Source organism: Panulirus ornatus, chromosome 34 (assembly GCF_036320965.1).
Source record: "Panulirus ornatus isolate Po-2019 chromosome 34, ASM3632096v1, whole genome shotgun sequence".
Taxonomy (NCBI): Eukaryota; Metazoa; Arthropoda; class Malacostraca; order Decapoda; family Palinuridae; genus Panulirus; species Panulirus ornatus.
In genome coordinates this window covers 8,147,432-8,175,250 of record NC_092257.1, presented here as the reverse complement: position 1 = coordinate 8,175,250, position 27,819 = coordinate 8,147,432, and the positions used below count along the sequence as shown (strand labels likewise).

The following is a 27,819-nucleotide window of genomic DNA, read 5'->3' as shown; positions in this document are numbered from 1 at the left end:
CTCACCATCACGATCATGATCATCACTACATCCTCACCATCACGATCATGATCATCACTACAACCTCACCATCACGATCATGATCATCACTACATCCTCACCATCACGATCATGATCATCACTACATCCTCACCATCACGATCATGATCATCACTACATCCTCACCATCACGATCATGATCATCACTATAACCTCACCATCACGATCATGATCATCACTACATCCTCACCATCACGATCATGATCATCACTACATCCTCACCATCACGATCATGATCATCACTACATCCTCACCATCACGATCATGATCATCACTACATCCTCACCATCACGATCATGATCATCACTACAACCTCACCATCACGATCATGATCATCACTACATCCTCACCATCACGATCATGATCATCACTACATCCTCACCATCATGATCATGATCATCACTACAACCTCACCATCATGATCATGATCATCACTACATCCTCACCATCATGATCATGATCATCACTACATCCTCACCATCACGATCATGATCATCACTACATCCTCACCATCACGATCATGATCATCACTACAACCTCACCATCACGATCATGATCATCACTACAACCTCACCATCACGATCATGATCATCACTACATCCTCACCATCACGATCATGATCACCACAACCACACCACAACCAACACCATCACCCTCCACCATCATGAGCACCACTGTCACCACCACAACCAACACCATCACCCTCCACCATCATGAACACCACAACCAACACCATCACCCTCCACCATCATGACCACCACAACCAACACCACAACCAACACCATCACCCTCCACCATCATGACCACCACAACCAACACCACAACCAACACCATCACCCTCCACCATCATGAACACCACAACCAACACCATCACCCTCCACCATCATGAGCACCACTGTCACCACCACAACCAACACCATCACCCTCCACCATCATGAACACCACAACCAACACCATCACCCTCCACCATCATGACCACCACAACCATCACCACAACCAACACCATCACCCTCCACCATCATGAGCACCACTGTCACCACCACAACCAACACCATCACCCTCCACCATCATGAACACCACAACCAACACCATCACCCTCCACCATCATGAACACCACAACCAACACCACAACCAACACCATCACCCTCCACCATCATGAACACCACAACCAACACCATCACCCTCCACCATCATGAGCACCACAGACCATCACCACAACCAACACCATCAACTACACTACCACCATAACCATCATCACAACCACTACCACAAACACCATAACCACCATCACAAGCACCACCATGAACGCTATAACCACCACCAAAACCACTTCGACATCCACTACAATCACCACGACAACAACATCAACAACTTCTACCATCATCACTATCACCACGACTACCACAACCCCATCACAACCACCACTACAACCACCACTACCACTATACCTCGTTCATATAGCTCAGACGTCTGGAGAGTAGAGACTTTGTGAGGAACCTGCTGACTGGGCGTATATAACAGTGGGGGAACTCTGGCAGTCTACGTCACACTGTGCTACAGGAGAAGTCAGGTTCAACCTGGGATGATATATGAAAGCAAAGAGGTGAAAATCAGCTTAAAAAAATACTCTATTTTTGTCATAGAAAAATATAATGGATTAAACAGTGTTGTAAAGGGATGAGCGACGCTCGGTGACGATCAATGTTATTATTGTATGATCCGGTGCTCCACTCGGGATCATTCGAAGGCTTCGTCCGGAGTCGGACCGCTGGGCATAACGATTGCTGGGGAATAACAGACCTATGGTGCGTTCGCTGGACCTGCGAGCTACCCCTGTCTCTAAGTTTTGTTGTTGTGTTACTTATCAACTTTGATTAACTGACGATAAACGCAAACTAATCAAATCTAATACTTTCCACAGTTTTCGTGTCATTTGTTTATATATATATATATATATATATATATATATATATATATATATATATATATATATATACGTTTTCATATCAGTGAGAAACAGGCGACTGTATGGAATGGTTTGAGTTTCAGAGAAGTGCTACCCACGTCAACATGTCGAGAAAAATTGGCGCTGGTAAGCAGAGTCGGTGAGCACAATTACGAAGTCAGACTCGCAATGGCATCATGAATGTATATAGCTACTTCGCTCGACAATGGGGAGCCGATTCGTGCACCGAGGTCGCCCAGAAAACTGCCGAGGACACGGAAATGTAGCGGTTAGCGTACCTGACCGTGACGCATTTCCGGGTCGCCCAGGGTCGAGCGTATAGGTTCGAATCCTGGTTATGGCGGTCGGTCCACAGTCATCCCACCTGTTCATCTGCCCTTAGGGGTTTGTCGATAAAACGAGTACCTGGCTTCTGTTAGGATATATATATATATATATATATATATATATATATATATATATATATATATATATATATATATATACATATATATATATATATATATATATATATATATATATATATATATATATATATATATATATATATATATATACACACACACACATATATATATATATATATATATATATATATATATATATATATATATTAATATATATATATATATATATATATATAAAATGTTATCCCTAGGGATAGGGGAGAAAGAATACTTCCCACGTATTCCCTGCGTGTCGTAGAAGGTGACTAAAAGGGGAAGGAGCGCGGGTCTGGAAATCCTCCCCTCTTGTTTTTTTTTTTTAATTTTCCAAAAGAAGGAACAGAGAAGGGGGCCAGGTGAGGATATTCCCTCAGAGGCCCAGTCCTCTGTCCTTAACGCTACCTTGCTCATGCGGGAAATGGCGAATAGTTTGAAAGAAAAAGAAAAATATATAAAATGTGTGGTAGGCGGGAGCGCTACTGCTAAGTTATTATCGCCTGTAATATGGAAATGACTATTCGATCACGAAATAATCGAATACCCTTCGTCTCACATGCATGAACAACGGAGTCTACACCAGTCCAACTATATTAAGCTCACATTACCAGCAGATGCCATTATACTCTAGAACCTAAGTGTACAAACGCGAGGTATATGAACACGAATATAGTGGATATGAACCCGCACTTTCATAGAAAACATAACCCTCCGACAGCTAGGGCTCGAACCCGGGACCTTATGTGTTTGTACAGTTTTATTTTTCCAAAATAAAGAACAGGAACGGGGCCTAGGTGAGGATTTTCCCTCTAGGTGAACGCTACCTCGCTGACGTGGAAAATAGAGTACGCATGAAAAAAGATATGTATATATATATATATATATATACGAACAAAGTGCATATGAACGCGCACCTTCATAGAACATACAAACCTCCAACAGCCAGGATCGAACCCGGGACCCCTGTGCAACAGGCGGGAGCGCTACCGCAAGGATATGATCGCCCCTAATAGGAAATGACTATTCGAATACTATGTACTCGAATACCCTTCGTCTCACGTTGGTGAGCAACGGGGTCTACACCGGTCATTTCCCAACAGGCGCACACAGCCAGCGGATAGCATTTTACCGAACCTAACTGTACAGCGCGGAGGTATATGAATATGAACAAAATGCATAGGAACGCGCACCTCATAGAACATACAAACCCCCAACAGCCAGGATCGAACCCGGGACCCCTCCACCAAACCGCCGTCATTACCGCCACCGTAACCACTATTACCATAACCCCCACTACCATCGTCACAGACAACACTACCAAAACCACTGTCACCCAGTATCACTACTGCCACAACTACCACAACTACAAATGTCACAACCACAACCAAGCATTACCACAATGACCGCCGTCGCAATCACCACTGCAACCAGTATTATAGGCGCCACGACTACAACCACCATTTCCGTAGCCACCATCGCAACAACAGCATCATCATCCTTACAAATACAACCACAATCAACACCATTACTACCAGAAGTGCCACTACCACAATCAACACCATTACTACCAGAAGTGCCACCACCACAGCCACCAGTGCTACCAGAAGTGCCACCACCACAGCCACCATTACTACCAGAAGTGCCACCACCACAGCCACCATTACTACCAGAAGTGCCACCACCACAATCAACACCATTACTACCAGAAGTGCCACCACCACAGCCACCAGTGCTACCAGAAGTGCCACCACCACAGCCACCATTACTACCAGAAGTGCCACCACCACAGCCACCACCATTACTACCAGAAGTGCCACCACCACAATCAACACCATTACTACCAGAAGTGCCACCACCACAGCCACCACCATTACTACCAGAAGTGCCACCACCACAGCCACCACCATTACTACAACCACAACTACCAGTGCTGCTACTAATATAACCAGCACGAGATATTATCGGACTCCGCCGGCTCGAGGTTAAACAACTTTTCACTCAAAGGTAGCCTACCTTTTCCTGCTTCAGTAGCTTTTAGGAAAGGCCTGGGCAATCACCAGGACTCTTTCACAGTAATTACTCGTGTGGTAATCATGAAGAGAAAATAGATAACCGGTACGTCATACCCGACACCACCAACTGACCCCATCACCACCAACTGACCCCATCACCACCACTTGTACCACTACTTAACTCCCATCACCACCACTTGTACCACTACTTAACTCCCATCACCACCACTTGTACCACTACTTAACTCCCATCACCACCACTTGTACCACTACGTAACTCCCATCACCACCACTTGTACCACTACTTAACTCCCATCACCACCACTTGTACCACTACGTAACTCCCATCACCACCACTTGTACCACTACTAACTCCCATCACCACCACTTGTACCACTACGTAACTCCCATCACCACCACTTGTACCACTACTTAACTCCCATCACCACCACTTGTACCACTACGTAACTCCCATCACCACCACTTGTACCACTACTTAACTCCCATCACCACCACTTGTACCACTAACTCCCATCACCACCACTTGTACCACTACTTAACTCCCATCACCACCACTTGTACCACTACGTAACTCCCATCACCACCACTTGTACCACTACTTAACTCCCATCACCACCACTTGTACCACTACGTAACTCCCATCACCACCACTTGTACCACTACTTAACTCCCATCACCACCACTTGTACCACTACGTAACTCCCATCACCACCACTTGTACCACTACGTAACTCCCATCACCACCACTTGTACCACTACTTAACTCCCATCACCCCCACTTGTACCACTACTTAACTCCCATCACCACCACTTGTACCACTACGTAACTCCCATCACCACCACTTGTACCACTACGTAACTCCCATCACCACCACTTGTACCACTAACTCCCATCACCACCACTTGTACCACTAACTCCCATCACCACCACTTGTACCACTACGTAGCTCCCATCATCACTACCACCATCTCCGGCCCTTCAGTGACGTCACCGTTATGATTTATGGAGATGTACCAATAAACCAAGTAGCCCTGGTTCCCTTGAGGCAGCCAGGGAGAGCCAAGAGCCTTTCTTTCACCGGGAGCTAATTAGAGCCAGAGGGAGATTGTCTGTCATCGAGCGGCCGAGACGGCCCCTCTCCTCAGCGGGTCGTTTTCTGTCAACGATATTAATTAGATATTGAGAGATGTAGTCTGTGGCTGCTTACTGGGCCAGGGACGGTCCCACCAACCTGGAGGCTGGTGGGGAGATTTGTTGATGATGGGGAGAGAGAGAGGGGAGGTTAGACGTTTTGCGGTTGTGGCTGGCTGTGCTGTATGGTCGGTACTAGTTGTAGAAGTTATGGTTTACGCATGTTGATGGTTGTGTGGACCTGTGTCTTTAGCTGTGTTCTTTGCAGCGGGATCTTGATGTTGATGCTGTGGATGAGAGAGTTGTTGTTTACATGCGGTAAGTGAGTGCGGTGTTTGAGGGTTTGTGGACTGGCAGTTATTAGTGGTTAGGGTTGTTTTGATTCTTGGGACAACAGTAATAGATGTTGGTGTTTGTAGATGTGGCCGTTGTGGTGAAGACGGATGTATGACAAAAGAATACAAAGGAATTCCAACAGCATCAGACCACTGGGTCCCTTCGAGGCTGTTTGTGATCGTGGAAGATATCAAATAGTCACAGGTTAGTGTGGTAAAAGTCAGAGGGTACACAGATAAGTTAAAAGAGGCTAACCTGTAAATTGTCAATGTCACTAAGGCTTTAATGTTTTAAATGTTTTAAATGTTTTAAGTCTTAGATTATAAGTGAAAAAATTATCAAATCTGTTCTTAAACGTATCTACAATACTGGTTTCACTCAGTCTAACTAGCAAATCATTCCATATGTTAGCAATCTTGTTGAAGGAAAACTATTTCGCCTCATTCGAGGTAAAACAATTACTAACGAGTTTCTATTCAGTCCCAAGAGTGAAAATAGACGATTCAAGTCTTAAGCAGCTTGATGGATCAAAGTGATCAAAAGCTTTGATCATTTTGAATACTTTTATTAGATCACCTCTGACCTTTTTTCTCTTCTGCGCTACACAGATCCAACTCGTTAAATCGGCTCTCATGGATTTGCTTCTCAGCTCGGAAATCATCGTGGTCGCTCGATGCTGCTGCATCTCTCCATTCTATGTCTTTCATTAGCAAGGATGACCAAAACTGAACACGATATACAAGACGCAGACGAGCCATTAAACTGTAGAGAGCAAGGGTGATTTTCTTGCACTTAAATTTGAAGGCCTTTTCTATGAATCCAAGAATTTTGCTTGGCTTTTCATTGCTTCTTTGCACTGCATACTTAGTAATAGGTCAACAAAGATCTTTGTACCTGAATCTTTTTCCTCACTTGCCTTTTTTAGTTCAACAGAATTCATACTGAAGCTTGGAGAGAGGGGCGAGTATGCAGTCTATTGTGGATGAAAGGGCCTGGGAATTGAGTCAGTTGTTCGCCGATGATACAATGCTGGTTGCCGATTCGAGTGAGAAACTGCATAAGTTGGTGACTGAGTTTGGAAAAGCATGTGAAAGGAGAAAGCTGAGATTAAATGTGAATAAGAGCAAGGTTATTAGGTTCAGCAGGGTTGAGGAACAAGTTAGTTGGGAGGTAAGTTTGAATGGAGAAAAATTGGAGGAAGAAAAGTGTTTTAGATATCTCGGAATGGACTTAGTAGCAAATGGAACCATGGAAGAGAAAGTGAGTCATACTGTTCGGGGAGAGGGTGAAGGTTTTAGGAGCGAAGAAATATATATGGAAAGAAGGGACGTTAACCCGGAGAGCAAAAATGGGTGTTTGAAGAAAAAGCGGTTCCAACAATGTTATATGGTTACGAGGTATGAGCAATAGATAGGGCTGTAAAGAGGAGGTTGGATGTGTTGGGAATGAAATGTCTGAAAACAATATGTGGTGTGAGGTGGTTTAATAGAGTAAGTAATGAAAGGGTAAGAGGGATGTGTAATTATAAAAATGAGTGTGGCTGAGAGAGCAGAACAATGTCTTGAAATGACTTTTACAAGTGGAAGAAAATGAGTGAGGAAAGGAAGCTATATGTGTCAGAGGTGGAGCGAAGAAGGAGAGCCGGAAGACCAAATTGTTGATGGAAGGATGGAGTGAAAGAGATTTTGAGCGATCGAGGCCCGAACATTCAAGAGGGTGAAAGGCGTGCACGGAATAGAATGAATTGGAACGATGTGGTATACTGGAGTCGACATGCCGTCAATGGACTGAACTAAGGCATGTGAAACGTCCGGGGTAAGCCAAGGAAAGGTCTGTGGGGCGTAGATGTAGAAAGGGAGCTGTAGTTTTGGTGCATAATACATAACACCGGAAAATGAATGTGAGCGGATGCGTCCATTTATTCATATGTTCCTGGCGCTATTTCTGTAACGCGGTAGACGGCGATCAAATGTGAACAAAGATGCTTGTGGCATGAAAAGCGTGGAAGGTGGGTTGATTAGTTAGGGTAGTGAGTGGTGGGATGAAGAAGTAAGATTATTAGTGAAAGAGAAGAGAGAGGCATTTGGACGATTTTTGCAGGGAAAAAATGCAAATGAGCGGGAGATGTATAAAAGAAAGAGGCAGGAGGTCAAGAGAAAGGTGCAAGAGGTGAAAAAGAGGGCAAATGAGAGTTGGGGTGAGAGAGTATCATTAAATTTTAGGGAGAATAAAAAGATGTTCTGGAAGGAGGTAAATAAAGTGCGTAAGCCAAGGGAGCAAATAGGAACTTCAGTGAAGGGCGCAAATGGGGAGGTGATAACAAGTAGTGGTGATGTGGGAAGGAGATGGAGTGAGTATTTTGAAGGTTTGTTGAATGTGTTTGATGATAGAGTGGCAGATATAGGGTGTTTTGGTCGAGGTGGTGTGCAAAGTGAGAGGGTTAGGGGAAATGATTTGGTAAACAGAGAAGAGGTAGTAAAAGCTTTGCGGAAGATGAAAGCGGCAAGGCAGCAGGTTTGGATGGTATTGCAGTGGAATTTATTAAAAAAGGGGGTGACAGTATTGTTGACTGGTTGGTAAGGTTATTTAATGTATGTATGATTCATGGTGAGGTGCCTGAGGATTGGTGGAATGCTTGCATAGTGCCATTGTACAAAGGCAAAGGGGATAAGAGTGAGTGCTCAAATTACAGAGGTATAAGTTTGTTGAGTATTCCTAGGATATTATATGGGAGGGTATTGATTGAGAGGGTGAAGGCATGTACAGAGCATCAGATTGGGGAAAAGCAGTGTGGTTTCAGAAGTGGTAGAGGATGTGCGGATCAGGTGTTTGCTTTGAAGAATGCATGTGAGAAATACTTAGAAAAGCAAATGGATTTGTATGTAGCATTTATGGATCTGGAGAAGGCATATGATAGAGCTGATAGAGATGCTCTGTGGAAGGTGCTAAGAGTATATGGTGTGGGAGGCAAGTTGTTAGAAGCAGTGAAAAGTTTTTATCGAGGATGTAAGGCATGTGTACGTGTAGGAAGAGAGGAAAGTAATTGGTTCTCAATGAATGTAGGTTTGCGGCAGGGATGTGTGATGTGTCCATGGTTGTTTAATTTGTTTATGGATGGGGTTGTTAGGGAGGTGAATGCAAGAGTTTTGGAAAGAGGGGCAAGTATGCAGTCTGTTGGGGATGAAAGGGCTTAGGAAGTAAGTCAGTTGCTGTTCGCTGATGATACAGCGCTGGTGGCTGATTCATGTAAGAAACTGCAGAAGCTGGTGACTGAGTTTGGTGTGTGAAAGTAGAAACTTAAGAGTAAATGTGAATAAGAGCAAGATTTTGAGTGATCGGAGCCTGAACATGCAGGAGAGTGAAAGGCGGGCAAGGAATAGAGTGAATTAGATCGATGTGATATACTGGGGTCGACGTGCTGTCAATGGATTGAATCAGGGCATGTGAAGCATCTGGGGTAAACCATGGAAAGTTCTGTGGGGCCTAGATGTGGAAAGGGAGTTGTGGTTTCGGGCATTATTACATGACAGCTAGAGACTGAGTGTGAACGAATGGGAACTTTGTTGTCTTTTCCTAGCGGTACCTCGCACACATGAGGGGGGAGGAGGATGTTATTTCATGTGTGGCGAGGTGGTGATGGGAATAGATAAGGGCAGACAGTATGAATTATGTACATGTGTATATATGTATATGTCTGTGTATGTATATATATGTGTACATTGAGATGTATAGGTATGTATATTTGCGTGTGTGGACGTGTATGTATATACGGGTGTATGTGGGTGGGTTGGGCCATTTCTTTCGTCTGTTTCCTTGCGCTACCTCGCAAACGCGGGAGACAGCGACAAAGCAAAATAATATATATATATATATATATATATATATATATATATATATATATATATATATATATACATGTCACTCCATCTTTCCATCCTTCCAACCCAGTTTGGTCTCCCACTTCTCGTTCCCTCCACCTGACTCATATCCTTTTTGTCAATCTTTCCTCACTCATCCTCTCCATGTGACCAAATCACCTCAATACACCCCCCTCTGCTCTCTCAACCACACTGTTTTTATTACCACACGTCTCTCTTACCCTTTCATTACTTACTCGATCAAACCACCTTCCACCACATATTGTCCTCAAACATTTTATTTCCAACACATCCACCCTCCACTGCACAACCATATCTATAGCCCATGCTTCGTAACCATATAACGTTGTTGGAATCACAATTCCTTCAAACATACTCACTTTTGCTCTCAGAGATAACGTTCTCGCCTTTTACACATTCTTGAACGCTCCCAGATCCTTCGCCCCCTGTTCCATCCTGTGACTCACTTCCGCTTCCATGGTTCCATCTGCCAAATCCACTCCAAGATATCTAAAACAATTCACTTCCTCCAGTTTTTCTCCATTCAAACTTACATCCCAATTCCCTTGTCCCTCAACCCTACTGAACCTGATAACCTTGCTCTTATTGACGTTTACTCTCAGCTTTCTTCTTTCATACACTTTACCAAACTCAGTCACCAATTTCTGCAGTTTCTCACCCGAATCAGCCACCAGCGCTGTATTTTCAGCGAACAACAACTGACTCACTTCCCAAGCCCTCTCATCTACAACAGACTGCATACTTGCCCCTCTCTCCAAAACTCTAGCATTCACCTCCCTAAAAACCCCATTCATAAACAAATTAAACAACCATGGAGACATCACACACCCCTGCCACAAACCAACATTCACTGAGACCCAATCACTCTCCTTTCTTCCTACTCGTACACATGCCTTACATTCTTGATAAAAACTTTTTACTACTTCTGGCAACTTATCTCCCACACCATATTCTCTTAATACCTTCCACAGAACATCTCTATCAATGCTATCATATGCCATCTCCAGATCCATGAATGCCACAAACAAATCCATCTGTTTTTCTAAGTATTTCTCACATACTTTCTTCAAAGCAAACACGTGATCCACACATCCTCTACCACTTCTGAAACCACACTGCTCTTCCCCAGTCTGATGCTCTATACATGCCTTTACCCTCTCAATCAATACCCTCTCATATAATTTCCCAGGAATACTCAACAAACATATACCTCTGTAATTTGAACACTTATCTTTATCCCTTTTGCCTTAATCAAATGGCACTATGCAAGCATTCCGCCAATCCTCAGGCACTTCACCATGAGCCATACATACACTGAATGTCCTTACCAACCAGTCAACAACTAAGTCAACCCCTTTATAATAAATTCCACTCCAATGCCATCCAAACCTGCCGCCTTGCTGGCTTTCATCTTTCGCAAAGCTTTTACTGCCTCTTCTCTGTTTACCTAACCATTTTCCCTGACCCTCTCACTTCGCACACCATCTCGACCAAAACACCCTATATCTGCCACTCTATCATCAAACACATTCAACAAACCTTCAAAATGCTCACTCCATCTCCTCACTTCACCACTACTTGTTATTACTTCCCCATTTCCCTCCTTCACCGATGTTCCCATTTGTTCTCTTGTCTTACGCACTTTATTTACCTCCTTCCAAGATATCTCTTTATTCTCCCTAAGATTAATGACACTTTCTCACCCCAACTCTCATTTGCCCTCTTTTTCACCTCTTGCACCTTTCTCTTGACCTCCTGCCTCTTTCTTTTATACATCTCCCAGTCATTCGCACAACTTCCCTGTAAAAATCGTCCAAACGCCTCTCTCTTCTCTTTCATTAATAATCTTACTTCTTCATCCCACCACTCACTACCCTTTCTAATCTGCCCACCTCCCACCTTTCTCATGCCTCAAGCATCTTTTGCGCAAGCCATCACTGCTTCCCTAAATACATTCCATTCCTCCCCCACTCCCCTTACGTCCTTTGCTCTCACCTTTTTCCATTCTGCTCTCAGTCTCTCCTAGTACTTCCTTACACAAGTCTCCTTCCCAAGCTCACTTACTCTCACCACTCTCTTCACCCAAACATTCTCTCCTCTGTTCTGAAAACCTCTGTAAATCTTCATCTTCGCCTCCACAAGATAATGATCAGACATCCCTCTAGTTGCCCCTATCAGCACATCAACATCCATATATATTATTTATTTATTTATCTATCAGTTTGTCGCTGTCACCTCCGTTAGCGAGGTAGCGCAAGGTAACAGACGAAAGAATGGCCCAACACACACACACACACACACACACACACACACACACACACACACATATATATATATATATATATATATATATATATATATATATATATATATATATATATATATATACATACATACAAGTTGTGTGTGTGTGTGTGTCTGTGTGTGTGTGACTGGAGAAGTGATAATTGAAATCTAATATGAGAATAAAATGTTCGAAAATCCGTTATCAAAAGAAAATGAATAAGAGAATCTTGAAGAGATTATCAGCAACAACGTGACGTAAGCGAGACATCGCACACAGGCAAGTAATAAACCAGATCACATGTTAGTGTCATAAGCAAGGAACATCAACCATAATTAACCAGCGACAATCCTGAGTCTTTTATTATTCAAACATGTTAGCAAGACCAGATCTCTGAATGTGCAGTCCAGTTCTGGGCTCTTAGCTACGAAAGGGAGGAATTAGAAACCTTAAGTAAGTTCAAAGAGGGGTTACAAAACCAATTTTAGCTCTTAGAATGTTCTTATAGGACGAGAGACTCAAAGAGTTTAAATCTCTTCTTTCTCTCAGGAAGTGTAGTGACTGTATGGGGCGCTAGAAGATATTTGTCATAATGGAGAGTTAACTGGACATAATAAATCATACAGACCTTTCTGGGTCACAATACACTCAAGGCAAATGAATTATTGGAACAACTGGAATGGAAATTTAAAGGTAAAATATATAATGCTATCATGGCAAGAACTTCTTGCTAATGGATTAGTTTGACATTGATTCACGTTACCGTCAAACATTGTTAATGAATGGACAAATAATTCATTTGTTCCAATATTTACTGAATGAAAAAAAAAATAAATAAAATGTATGCAGACGTAGCATTATATGTTTTCTTTCAGCAGCAGGAGAGAAGAATACTTGATTCTTAGCTGCTCTTACTGGAGAGAGAGAGAGAGAGAGAGAGAGAGAGAGAGAGAGAGAGAGAGAGAGAGAGAGAGAGAGAGAGAGAGAGAGAGAACTCACTGATTTATCCTAATTTGAAATATCTAGAACAGATACCAAATATTTGATTGTAAGGTAGAAGAAAACCTAGAAATATGTCATAAAGGCCTTCTGTTACCTGTAGGTCCTCAGTCCTCCTATGTTACCATGGAACATTGTCTGTTTGTATAAATGACCTGATCAGAGTTACCAAGACATATTCTGAGCATCTCCTATAATCTTCTCCTCCACTGATGAGATGTCTTACTTTACAGTAACTTTTATTGATCTCTTGCTCGTGAGTTGTGTTAATGAGCGTAATACCCACTGATATCTTGCTTAGGAATTACCCTCAACCTCCTACAACAACAGGCTACAGCTGAACTACAGTCAAAAAGGCTCAAGGAAACAGCAACAACTAGCTATAATTGGAATACAGGAATTAGCCTTAACAAAACTACAGTAGCCAGCTATCAGTCAACATCAATGATTAACCTCAACCAAAGAACAGTTACTATCCACAAATAAACTCCAGCGATTAGCTATAATAAATCTATAACAACTAGCGATATGTAAACGACAGTAATTAGCCTCAACATAACTACAATAACCAGCTACAACTGAACAACAGGAATTAGCCTGAACATCACTATAATAACCAGCTACAACTGAACAACAGGAATTAGCCTGAACATCACTATAATAACTAGCTGCAAATAACTGCAGTAATTAGCTTCAACAAAATTACTATAGTTATCCTCAATAAAAACAATTTCCTTCAATAAAACTAAAACAATCAGCTTCAACGAACTACATTAATCAGTCTTATAATCTGACTTGTAATCATATCACTCTGTATTGCCTCATGAGTGGGGCCTGTCTGCCGATCTACTTCAGGTCATCACTAAACTGAGTCATAGTGGAATTTATTAGATTATAGAAAGTGGTTAGATACTTTGAGTTACCATATTGTGAAACAGAAATAGATGCTGTGGTCTTTATCAGCAAGATGTATTGTGCACACTCATTGCCATAGACATCATCCTATACTTTCCCATTCTCTGTTTCTCCCCTATTATTTTGGTTTTCTTTTCTCCTGTAACTCCACTTTTGATGACTCGAACATTTCCCTCCATCGACCTAGACTTATAATCTTCACTCGTAACGGCTGAAAATCCAAAGCGCACTTCATTCTTTGTGGACAAAATAAAGTGTGTGCTGAAGAGTGTGCAGAAAAGGTGTGTTGAAAGGTCGTGCTTCTGAATTCCCGCTCATAATTGCTAGTGAGTTCGGCTTTCACTTTAAGATTAATCCTGGATTATTCTGGAAGCAGGCATTGGTACAGCTTATCCCAAAGAAAAGGGACCATTCTAACCCTTCCAGCTATTGTCCTGTTGCTTTTACTACACATATTTTCAGTCTGTCGTTCTCTCCTCGACTTTCATTTCCTTTAACATCTTGAATCTTACAATCATAGCACCAGTCAGCACTTTTGCAAGCAAGGTCTTCCTTCGCAAGCCAATCTCACTAGTGTCTAGTAATCCTCTTTCAGAGACTTTGGAGGATTCGCTGACGTAGACCTCAATATCTCGAAAGCTTCTGACAGGGTTTGGCTACGGGTTCTGATCACCTAGCTACCCTCCTCTGGCTCTCCTTTCTCACTTTGTTCTCCAACATCAGGCTACCTTCCTGGCAGGTCTATCTCCAACGTTGTCCATGGATCAACTTCCCCTCTCTCTCTCTCTCTCTCTCTCTCTCTCTCTCTCTCTCTCTCTCTCTCTCTCTCTCTCTCTCTCTCTCTCTCCGTATGAACGGCATTGTCCAGCCGAGTTCTGTTCTGTATCCTACGTTCATCCATCTCTTTATCAGTGATATCTTTTCTTCAACGGGTAACCAAAATCATCCATGAGCAGATGACTTAACACCGCACTTCTCCATTTCCATTCAATGCAATCCATTTTCTCTTATCAAATCTACGTTTCATCATAACTGCCTCGACAAATTCAGATCTGAACTGCATTTCTCAATAGGGCTGATACAGTCTAGTTAAAACCCATTTTCTTCTCAACTCTCGTTTTAAAACTTTTCCAACTTTCACCGTCTCCTTTGATGGCGTTAGAGTTCTACAGTTTGATTTAGTGAAGATACCTGGTATCAACGAAATGTCCTATCATTCTTGAATACCCAAGAGGAGACAAATAGCCAAGTTTCCTTCTATGATACTGGAAGTCCTCTGTAGATGCTGATTATTTTTTCCTTCTTACAATTGTTTTGATTATGAAAATAATTGTTTTGTCCATGGGTGGAATATCGCCCTCACATCTAGGGTAATTCCAGCTTCAGAAATATACTCAATTGGCTAGACTTCGAGATAGTCCGACTCATCACTCTCTCAGCTTGACCTGTATGCTGTATGCCGCAGGGTTGGTTCTTTTCCCCTCCTCTGTAGATATCTCTTCGGTTTCTGCTTTGGAGAATTGTCTGGTAGCGTAACCCTGCCTTTATCTAAACTACATAATGATACTCAACAAACCACTGCTTCATATCATAACTGCGTAGTTGTCGGCTGCTCAAGGTTGGGCTGTTGTGATATCTGTTTCTTTCCTTGTACCGCTACTCTTTGGAAACTTTACCCTTCTCATTTTCCTTCCCAGGTACTGGTCGATTTGCTCCACTCTAAAAGGCCCGTTTTTCATTTCCCCAACTCTCAGAACTGCTACTCACGCTTAGTTTTTCACTCAGCTTTCATTGTGCAGCACGCAACACCATAGTTAATCCTGAATGTGTGGGTAGACAATAAACGACGTAGTCTCGACTGTACATTGTGATGTCTGTCAGCGACCGGAAATATCATATCACCGACAGACATCACACAGACCAACAGCGGCCTGTACAGTTAACAGTCTCAGGTTAACTCTGCAGATTTGGTCTGAATAGTTACAACAGTGAAGGACTGAACGTGTGCAGCGGCCCTTAGATTATTCTTTTCTTCGTGCCATATTTTTCTATCTCTCTTCCTATATGCATATCTCGTTCATCGCCTGGTCTCCAAGAGGAGCCTTGTCCACAACCGGAGTTTTAAAAGTAACATAAGAGAAAATGTCCACAAGTGAAGTGAATTGTTACTGTTTAGTTTTTAAGCTTAACAAAGACTCTCATTGATAATCCTTCAACCACTGGGTTACAGGCACGATTGTTTACCAACTCATCATGTGTGTAAATAATGCTTTAGCGCTACGTATGTACATGTTGAAAATATTAATGGGTAGTGAAAATTGTAAATGTTTTTGTAGCTCAGCGGAGCGCCTTTATGACGCCTTTTAACCTGTGCCACATCGTTAGAGCGCCACTATTGTTTTCCCTCGTTAACTTGTGGGTAAAACATATCAAAGGTACTTACCCTTTAATGTAGCGAGGACCTTCCTATATATAACCGTACAACATGAACTGGATAGCAGTTCTATCGGTGTCCTCTACTGGCAGTCTTCTACTCAAACACCAGTTCCCACCTGCAGAAGCCTTTTACCACGATGGAGGCAGAAATATGATCACTTAACCAAGGACTGAAGCGACGAGGATCCCTCGCTCCTCAACCTTATGACGCTACGTGAGGGATGGAGGTGACTGTCGTGACCAGATTCTTCTGTGAGGGTCACGTGTGGTGCGTCTTGTGGAGGTGACCTTCCCTGGCTGGTTGTTTAGTGCTGTACTCTTATCTACGAGTGACCTTTTTGACCACATATCGTCCCTACAGGTGGCCTGTGGTGCTCTCGTATGGTGAAGATGCCACACTTCTAACCAAACGCCTCCCTGCAAGCTGTCTGTAAATATATACTATGGGAACCCTATACCCTCCTGCCTGCCGTCTGTAGCTTACTAGTTTTTTGTGTTGGCGACTTCTGCGATAAGAAGCTTTTCCACAAACCCTTAATGGCACTGTAGCGTTCCGTGGAGGTGACCTCTATAACTAGATGTTGTATTGATATGGTGGTGATCTTTCTGAATGGACATACATCATCCCCTGTCTCACAGTCTGATGTGTGGAGGTAATCATTATAACTAGAAACTACCTGTATTGTAGGTGGCGTTGGGATAAATGACGAAGTCTCATTACCATTAAGTTACCTCCTGAAGACGGTGGAACGACCACTGGGTACGATAGTACAACCTTCCAGTACGATGGCGTGGGAACTTAAGGAACTTTAAGGAACAGTTCGAAGTTCACATCCACATATCCACGGTTTCCTACTTCATACTCGGCTGCTGTTCTGCTGTACCCGAGGGTCACACCGCTGCACTTCGAGGGTTGAGATATACTCCGTCATTAGAGTTCTGGAAGTATGCTCATTGAGAAACGCGTCTCAGGTATTAAGACATAAGACGTGAATGGGAAATATGATTAGCCATCTGCACAGTATGAGGAGAGAGTTCTGCTGCACTCATAGTGGTCCCCCTCCTTCCACACACACACACACACACCTCTTGATGTTTCTTTATCCATGACGAGAGGTTGTCATTAGGCAGAGCTGGAGCGTAGCACTTGCTAAAAGAAGATTTAGAGCTAAGGATAGAGTTGTGTGAGTTACTGTCGAGTGGAAAGTTACATGTAAGCTAACCAGTGTGTGTGTGTGTGTGTGTGTGTGTGTGTATCTGTAGACTGACTGACTAATCATATGTATGTAAGATTGAAAGAAAATGCAATAACCAGGAACAAGGAGGGGAAACTTGACACCTATTTGTCATCTTGGCTCACGCACTGCACTACCGTCACTAATTCCCCCGACACTTAAGTGGTAGTAATATAACCCTATTGCGTGGTACTGCCACCAGCTACTGTCAAGTATTTTCAGGATCACTAAGGTCGTCAACGTCAAGATATAAACACCAAACCGAAAGACACTGAGCTTCTGCTTCGGCCTTTTGTGATAACATTAACACCACACACGATCTCACAGTGCATTGTGATGCAAGCCGTGTGACGGTGGCTCGCCACTGCGTCGGAGACATGACTTACAAATCAAATTGTTTTTGCTCCTTCGACCGTAGCTTGGTTTGTGGAATGGTCCCAGCTGACGGTGAGGAGGCGACATTCCCAACTAGGGTTACAGTATATAGGCGAGTATAGTGCCAGATGTGGTATGTGGGAGATCAGTTTCAAGTGTCAGTATGCATTTAGCCAACCCTGGGCACCGTCTCCAGTCCTAGACTCTAGACGTCTGAGACCTTATGAACACCAGAGAGGCTAGGAATGGCCGATACCACACCAGGGGTCAGAGGAGGAGCATGAAAGAAGAATATACCACCAGGAGATCAAGTTCTAGGTACTAACACACGGGTCAAGTCATGACTCCATTTCAGAATGGATAGTCCCAGGCAGGCACTTTCCTCATGATCTAAGCTGAGTGTAAGGATAAGCCACTCAAGGCGTCGTTCCAGGAACCACTCCCTAACGACCAATGAGATGAGGTCACTCTCAGCACCACGGAATGGTTGTAACAACCCAGGCATTTGCACAGACGGGATGGTCCAACCGCTACAGACACCATAAGAAGTGGAACTATTTTCGTTATGGCTTAGGAAGAACATAGTTCAAACACCATTCCAGTTATCACTCGAGGAGGAACCGTTCCAATCTCTTCAGAAGAGGGAGCCATTCCAGTCACTACAGGAGAAAAAAGTGCTCCAATCACTACATGAAAGAGAATCGTTCCAGTCATTACAGAAGAGGAAACCGTTCCAGTCATTACAGGTGAGGGAACCGTTCCAGTTACTACAGGAGAGAGAAACATTCCAGTCACTACACGAAAAAGAACCATTTCAGTCATCAAAAGTGGATGAACCATTACAGGTAATAATGTAAAGTGAACAATTCCAATTAGTAAATGAGGATGAACCATTACACTTCTCACTTGAAGATGAACCATTCCAGTCACCCTGTGAGAAGTGACCATTCCTTTCATCACACGAGGATAATGCATTCCAGTCATCACATAGGAGAGAACCAGTTTAGTGACCAAACGAAAGGGAAACGTTCCGGTCATCGCATGAAGCTGGATCATCTCGGAACATGTTGCCAGCACCACTTGAGATGAGCCCACTGGAGGGGAGGGAGAGCAACTTGAACACCACACAGCAGTTGGTTCATCTTAGATACTATACACGTGGCAGTTCCAGCCCCATGAAGTACCTCTCTTGTCTTTATAACACGCTATAAGAACAAAAGTACTGCCGCTTCCCACGGCATCTACAGTGAACTCATTTCTGACCTTCACTAGGAATGGTGAGTTATGGATCCCTGGTCGCTGCTTGGTGACGGATAAAACAACTGGTCTTCACTGCTGGAGACCAAGGGGATCCGCTATCTCTGCTCTTCTTAACTGAGGAGCCCTGGTTACTTTGCATCAGGTAGTTGAGGAAACCTGGCCACTGCCAGTGAGGGATAAAGTAATAGGTTACATGCTAGGGGTGGGTTACACTGCTAGGGGTGGGTTACACTGTTAGGGGTGGGTTACACTGCTTGGGGTGGGTTTAAGTGTTTCTGTTCATTTCACTGTTGGTGGGTGAAGGTCCCATGTTCACTGCAGGCACTGGGTGCCGAGGGGCAGTGGTCACTACGTTCACGATGACTGCTGGACGACTCTCTGTGATCACAGTTAGTGGCAAGGTTGGTCCTCATGGTCACTCCTCCTGGTGTTCAGGGCTCCTGGTCACTCCTGTTGGTGTTCACACCTCCAGGTCGTTCCTGCTGGTGTTCAGGGTTCCTGGTCGCTCCTCCTGATGTTCAGGATTCCATGTCAACCATCTGGTGTTCGAAGTTGCTGGTGTTCGAAGTTGCTGGTGTTCATGGCTCCTTTTCGCTTCTGCTGATATTCATGGATTCTTTTCACTCCTGTTGGCGTTCAGGGATCCTGATCCTTCCTGCTGGAGCTGAGAGCTGCTGGTCATTCTTGTCTGTTTTCTGGGTTCCTGGTCACTTATACTGCCAAAATATAAACTCAGGTCACTACCCAGGGATTTGAGGATCTTAGAGCGGCCTTTCTAGAAGTCGGGGACCTCAGGTTACACCAGGTGATATCCTTGGTCACGCCTGCTGCTACTGCTGCTGCTGCTACAGATTCCCGCGTGGAAGATGAATTGCTGAAGTACGTGATGAGGACAACGATTTCATGAATAGATTTGTGTAATGATAAATCTTATGAAATTTTAAAAATCAACATTCCATTCGTGATGTCTCATTCCAGCGGCGAATGAGTTGGCAAAGCGACACAGGCAAATAATGAATCGTTCCTACGTAGTGATTCTGAGACCAATTCATTATTGTTGATAATTATGAATCAGTTTCTCATTACCGTATCTCAAAATTTTCCATGGGAACGCATTTCTTTTTTTCCTAGCTTCCCTTAACAGCAATCACAATGAAAATTATACCTGCAATATACAATAGAAGTTACACGAACGTTTCGTTCATTTTGAATGTAAGAATCAGTAGCAATAAGTTATCACTTGGCAGGGAAAAAAAAAACCCTCATTGATTTTGAGCCACACTGGTCGTCTGCTCGTCCTTATTGGCAACCGCCTCTGTCTTGTAGCTTCTTGTTGGTTGTCTGACTTCCTGTATGACCTCCTGTCGTAGCTAACACAACCCTGACCAAACCTCACCAAACACAGTCACATCCATTCTTCACCCAAGGCCGTAGCATAACCAAACCCCAAAACCGTCAGTGCTGAGTACAACCATAACCAGAACTCTTCATCATCCCAGAGTACCAACAAAATTCCATGGCCCAGTCTTACACCACTACAACACACATCATAGATAAGACATCACAGTAACATATACCAGAGCTAAACAAAACCATTATCATATCTCAAACCATCACACAGCCAGGTATCACCTAAACCTAATACACCAGTTTGACACAACCAGAGATAGACCTCAGATCAACCCACAACACCAAACACAACCATGGACAGATACCACATAAATCTACAACTCCACCTAACACAACCATGGCCAGGCGTGGCATCAATCTGCAACACCACTAAATGTGAACATGACTAGACTTATACCAGCATACAATCCACCAGGCACAACTATGGTCAGACTTTGAACCGGTACTTGCCATATAATCATGGCCAAACCTGACCATAGTCTGTATCATCATCACATGCTACCATTGCTGAGATCTACGCAGGTACACACCCGCGGCCTCACCTCACACCAGCCCACACCACAGCACACTTTAGCGGCCTCACCTCACACTAACCCATACCACAGCACACTTCAACGGCCTCACCTCACACTAGCCCATACCACAGCACACTTCAGCAGCCTCACCTCACACTAGCCCATACCACAGCACACTTCAGCGGCCTCACCTCACACCAGCCCATACCATAACACACTTCAGCGGCCTCACCTCACACTAGCCCATACCACAGCACACTTCAGCGGCCTCACCTCACACTAGCCCATACCACAGCACACTTCAGCAGCCTCACCTCACACTAGCCCATACCACAGCACACTTCAGCGGCCTCACCTCACACCAGCCCATACCATAACACACTTCAGCGGCCTCACCTCACACCAGCCCATACCACAGCACACTTCAGCGGCCTCACCTCACACCTACTTACACCAACATCAAACAACTATATCCAAGCCTTACATCAGCAGCCTACCACACTTTACATCAGCAGCCTACCACACTTTACATCAGCAGCCTACTACACCTTACATCAGCAGCCTAACACACTTTACATCAGCAGCCTACCACACTTTACATCAGCAGCCTACTACACTTTACATCAGCAGCCTACCACACTTTACATCAGCAGCCTACTACACCTTACATCAGCAGCCTACCACACTTTACATCAGCAGCCTACCACACCTTTACATCAGCAGCCTACCACACTTTACATCAGCAGCCTACTACACTTTACATCAGCAGCCTACCACACTTTGCATCAGCAGCCTACTACACCTTACATCAGCAGCCTACCACACTTTACATCAGCAGCCTACCACACCTTACATCAGCAGCCTACCACACCTTACATCAGCAGCCTACCACACTTTACATCAGCAGCCTACCACACTTTACATGAGCAGCCTACCACACCTTACATCAGCAGCCTACCACACCTTACATCAGCAGCCTACCACACCTTACATCAGCAGCCTACTACACCTTACATCAGCAGCCTACCACACCCTACATCAGCAGCCTACCACACTTTACATGAGCAGCCTACCACACTTTACATGAGCAGCCTACCACACCTTACATCAGCAGCCTACCACACATTACATCAGCAGCCTACCACACCTTACATCAGCAGCCTACCACACCTTACATCAGCAGCCTACCACACCTTACATCAGCAGCCTACCACACCAAACTCAGTCTTGACTAAACTCCACACCACCAGTAAACAGAACCAACTCCTGGCCTAACTTTCTGATCGAGGTCGTCAGCAATTCCTAAATCATATCAAGTTGGCTGGACCTGCTAGTGTTGAAGCAATCAGAAGTTTCCGCAGGAGGGCAAGTACTGGCTCAAGGGAATGCCGCTGGGTGCAGGTGGTCGCCCACCAATTTTGCAGTAAGATAGGGTAAGGCGGATGCGTTTGAGCGGATGGGTGTCAATTTCCTGACGACAAGATGGTCGTGCGTGCTTCTGAGCAGTTGTCTGACGCATAGAGCGATACGTAATTGGCTTTCGCCTGGACCACATCAACATTGTTGCCTTAACCGATCGGTCTTCAGTGCCTGCTTGATCGTCTTTCGTGTAATGCACACCAACGCGGCTTCCCGCGTCAACGGGAGGTTGGATGGAGGTACGCATGGTTCAGCCACAACCCTGTAGCTGTCACCACAAGCCTATCCGCTGGACCCATTTGCCAGTATCGTAATCTGTTACTCACCCGTTGCTGCCCCAGGCGGCCCGTCTCCGACCTCACTTGCTCAGCCAACACCTTAGTCAGTTCGTCGTCGTCCTTACCGACCCTCATTATCGGCTGTTATTGCCATCTACTGTGAGTTACAGATGGCGTGCGTGGTCTCCAGTGAGTTCCTTTTGGCTCCTTGTGAATAACTGATTTTCAAACTTTTATGAAGTATTTGTAGAGCCTCTCTACTTCTCTGGTCTGACAAATGTTTCCATGAATTTTAGAATTTTTACGTTCATGATGATGCAGAGCTCTTTTCCTGGGTTGTCATGGATAGATAGGCTCTTAAAATTGTTTCACGTTCCACTGCTGACAATGCCTTTATCAGACCTTCATGGTCTCTGGTGGCTTATCAGGTCTTTATAAGACCTTCATGGTCTCTGGTGGCTTATCAGGTCTTAAGAGGGCAGCAAGGCATCTGCGATCAGTTGGCTCGCTCATTACCTCCCCATCTTATCTTCAATAGACTAAAAGTTCTCTTAAAAAGCTCCCTCCGGAGTTTTATAATGTAAGAGCTATGCAGAAGCTCTTCCAGGCTATTATTATCATAGAGAGCTCATGCAATCCTCTGTGTTGGCTCCAACATCCTAACGAAATCCTTCAAAATGCTTCCAATGCTCTTGGGGTCTGCAAGAACACTCACAAGGCCTTTATTTCTGGTAACCAAGGTTAAACAAATCTCATGCAAGTTGACTTATGAGCTTGTTTGATCTGCCAAGACTCGTGAAATTCCACCGTCGGACAGAGCCACATCTTGGAATTTCATGGCGTGATAACTGCCTTGATACGACTCCTTGAACTTCTAGCTCCGACGTCAGGCAGGTCTTAGGCACTTCTCGTACGCCCTTTGAACACAGGGAAAGTTTTCCTGGCCTCTTAATGAGTTCCTGTTGAATTCCTCCTCGGAATTTACGAGGGCGTCTCACTGATACCTTAATCTTCTTCCTGTGTGGTTATGTAACTTATCTTCCACCTTTTCCTTTCACAGGGATCTCCCTTCCTTTGTTTCCTTAAGTATCCCCGAGTCCTCGCAGGGCTCCGATAGAGGATCTGTCAGGCTGCCTCTGGGTCTCTGCAACTCGTAAGTCTCTTACAAGTTGTCTCTTATAACAAGGTTTCTCCCCAGGAACAACAGAGCCACACCTGAGACTTGCAAGCTTCCTCGGCTCTATTTAAGTTCTTTCGCGGTTTCATTGCGAGCTGACGGTGTCATTACAAATACGATATTCCCAGAGTGAGCTTCCCCTTTTCTTCATTCTTTTTCAACATGACGAAATCTATGACGTGTTTTGGTTTATCAACAAGATCCTGTGTCTCTGTTTTCTTAAGTTTCAATTCTGCAACTTACCTGCAAGACCTTCGCTTCTATGAGTGGTGGAGACTTCAGGTTTACCTTGAGGTCTTATTTAATCTCATGCGAGGCTGGCGTCTACAAACTCTGGGATCTAAATGAAAGAATTAATAATGTGTAGTGTATTCTGAGTATTCTTAACTTCGGTATATACAATACCCTATACGATCCAGTAAATGCTAGTCTACCGTCTCCAATAAACAGCTACTCTAGAAGTTTCATTGAATTCTAGAACCTGAAAGTTCCGGTAAAACTCGGAAGTTTCGAAACCCTGTTAAGAGGAGGCTGGAACCCGCAGCTGACAGTTAACAACAGAGCCCCAAGCCTACTAACTCTGATAAATGCCGAGGCCTACATGCTCCACTTAAAACTAATTCTAATATTTGAAATGATATTTAAACTTCAGATGAGAAATGGGGGCCTCCTGGCCCACTGGGTCAATACTGACTGATTCAAAGTGTGAAGCAAGTTGTGAGAGGTGAAGCCTTGCACTCTATACTACACGCTGGGAATGGGAGCCCAGAGAGGCTGTTGAGGGAAATATTTCCCTTACAGATCACTTCCCCTTCCTCGTACAGTCTGCTTTCGCTGAGGCAGTAGCACGACAGACTTGTTTAGCTGACTGAAGCTCTGTAAACAACCTAAGTGTATGGTAGTGTTCGGACGCCTCGTTCGTTTTCGACATCAGGAGGTCAAGTGAACAACGTTTTGTTCAAATGAAACTCTGTTCTCGCTGAAGAATTAAGAATTACAACAAGGACCCAAGTGATATTTTTCTAATTGATTATGAGAGAGAGAGAGAGAGAGAGAGAGAGAGAGAGAGAGAGAGAGAGAGAGAGAGAGAGAGAGAGAGAGAGAGAGAGAGAGAGAGAGAGAGAGAGAGAGAGAGGCATACAGACAGACATATACAGAAATAGACAAACATAAAAGACAGACAGACATATACAGAAATAAGCAAACAAAACGACAGACAGACAGATAGGGAAACGAACAGACAGAAATATAATCTTTTTTTTTAGAACAGACGATAGAGAAGAGACAGAGAGTAAAAAAAGTCATCCTCGACGGCGGAGTGTGAAGAAGATTCGATCTTTTCCACTCTGAAAAACGCGACCAGAAACTGGGTTTCATTTCATTACTACCTACATGTTGTGGCTGGTGGGGACACGAGCAGCGAGACGGGACAATATTCCACGGGAGTAGCCACGTTGCTGGTCCATTCTGTTGCCTGCTGGAGTGCAGGGCTTCCCAGAGGATGAGAGAGGGTTACAGTAAGCTACGTTAAACCCAGGATACAGGCAGCAGGATGGAGACAGATAGCTGGAAAAGAAAAGGCTATGAACAGCACAGGTCAGCTGAGATGGACCAGTGGGCATAGTCACCAAAGAAATAGAGGGTGAGGTTAACTGGAGAGGAGCGCAGGCCATAGGTAACAAAGGGAAGAAGATTACAGTTAAATAAGTAAGAGAGGAGGCAGTAGATAGTGAGGAGGAGTGAGGGTTAGACGGTTAAATTGAGAAAATTCCCTGTAATGCTTGGACAGGGATGAAGCCAGGGCGCGACATGTCCTCTCAGTTCTAAGAGGTTATATGAACAATGTCTCACTTCTAGTCCATGAAGTCTTCCACATGAGATGGTGCATATGAACGCGCGCCTTCATAGAACATACAAACCTCCAACTGCCAGGATCGAACCCGGGACCCCCATGCCAATGGCGCTAATGCTACCGCTAGACTATGGGCCTGGCTAATAGGAAATAACTATTCGAATACTATGTACTCGAATACCCTTCGTCTCACGTTGGTGAGCAACGGGTCTGCACCGGTCATTTCCCAACAGCGTGAGACGAAGGGTACTCGAGTACATAGTATTCGAATAGTTATTTCCTATTAGCCAGGCCCATAGTCTAGCAGGTAGCATTAGCGCCTGTTGCACAGGGGTCCCAGGTTCGATCCTGGCTGTTGGAGGTTTGTATGTTCTATGAAGGTGCGCGTTCCTATGCACTTTGATCATATATATATATATATATATATATTTATATGAAATAATAAGAAAAGAGACTAGTAGTGGTTAGTTGATAATGGTGATGATCAAGTGAGATTACCACGGGGGCCCATGAGCCATTGTTAAAATAAACCCCTTAATGAGAACAATGATGACGTAACTAGGCCAGGGGACTGCCAAGCATACTTTAACCACTGACTTTCCTCTAGGCTAGGAAAAGGCCGTGCATATTCTTATATGTAATATCTAAGTCTACTAACTGTGATAGAAATAGTGTGGCATGCATCCTAATGCACCAAAACGCCCCAGTTCACAAGTGTAAGGGATAATTGCGTTAATGCATTACAATTTCAAAACAAGTAATACACCGTAATTCCTGCATAATACTGACTAGCGGCTCTACTTAGTCTCTGGTGATAGAAGTTCACTTCAGGCAGCATGAACTGGTTACGCATGCCCTTCCGGTCAATTCGGTCGGTACGTGCACGGGGTTCCACACTTCCGGCAGTCCTCGCTAAGCGAAGGCCAACGTTCCCCAGGTCAAGTCGGTCTGTTAGTGTACTATTCACATGTAGCGGTGCGCCCAGCATACGTCCTTGGTACAGCTCACTGTTTCCTGTCTACATACTGCCAAGATTCTCTTCGGGCCCTTGCTGGTGCTAGGTCCTTACCGTTGACACTCGGCCCCTACTGTTGCCCAGTTGGAACTGATGTTATCAGTGCTTCTTAGAGACATGTTATTGGCTTCTTACCCTTACAACCATGCCATGCAGACTTTTCTATGGTTTCGCCAGTCCGCTTCACATGCCCTGGTACTATTTAATGACAGCAAGGCCTCCCACTGTGTATCACATCGCTCTATTTCACTCTATCCCATGCATGCCTTTCACCCTCCTGCGTGTTCAGGTCCGGTTCAATTTTGCCCCATCCTTTTCCCTGTTCCCTTTACTTATGATACATATCCTCTCTGTCAACCCTTCCTCACTCATTCTCTTCATATGACCAAACCATTTCAGTACGCCCTCTCCAGTTTTTTCAGCCACACTCTTCTGATTACCACATATCTCTCTTAACCCTCCTTTACTTACTCGATCAAACCACCTCCCACCACATATTGTCCTCAAACGTTTCATTTCCAGTACATTCATCTTCCTCCTCGCATGTTTATTTATAGCCAATGCCTCGCGTCCATACAACATCATTGACATTACTATACCTTCAATCATACCCACGTTCACCCTCCAAGTTAACGACCTCTCTTTCCACATATTCCTCACTGCTCCAAGAACCTTTGCTCCCTCCTCCACTCGGTGTCTCACTTCCACTTCCATGGTTCCCTTCGCTGTCATGTCCACTCCAAGATATCTAAAACATATCACCTCCAAACCTTCTCCACTCAAACTCATCTCCCAACCAAC

The 27,819-nt window shown here is 44.2% G+C and overlaps 1 protein-coding gene across 1 annotated transcript in view; it reads left to right on the top strand.

The window, feature by feature from the left end:
• Positions 1–27,819, top strand: part of LOC139759720 (cell adhesion molecule Dscam1-like) — a 206,320-nt gene that overhangs the window by 51,886 nt on the left and 126,615 nt on the right. The window lies entirely within an intron of this gene.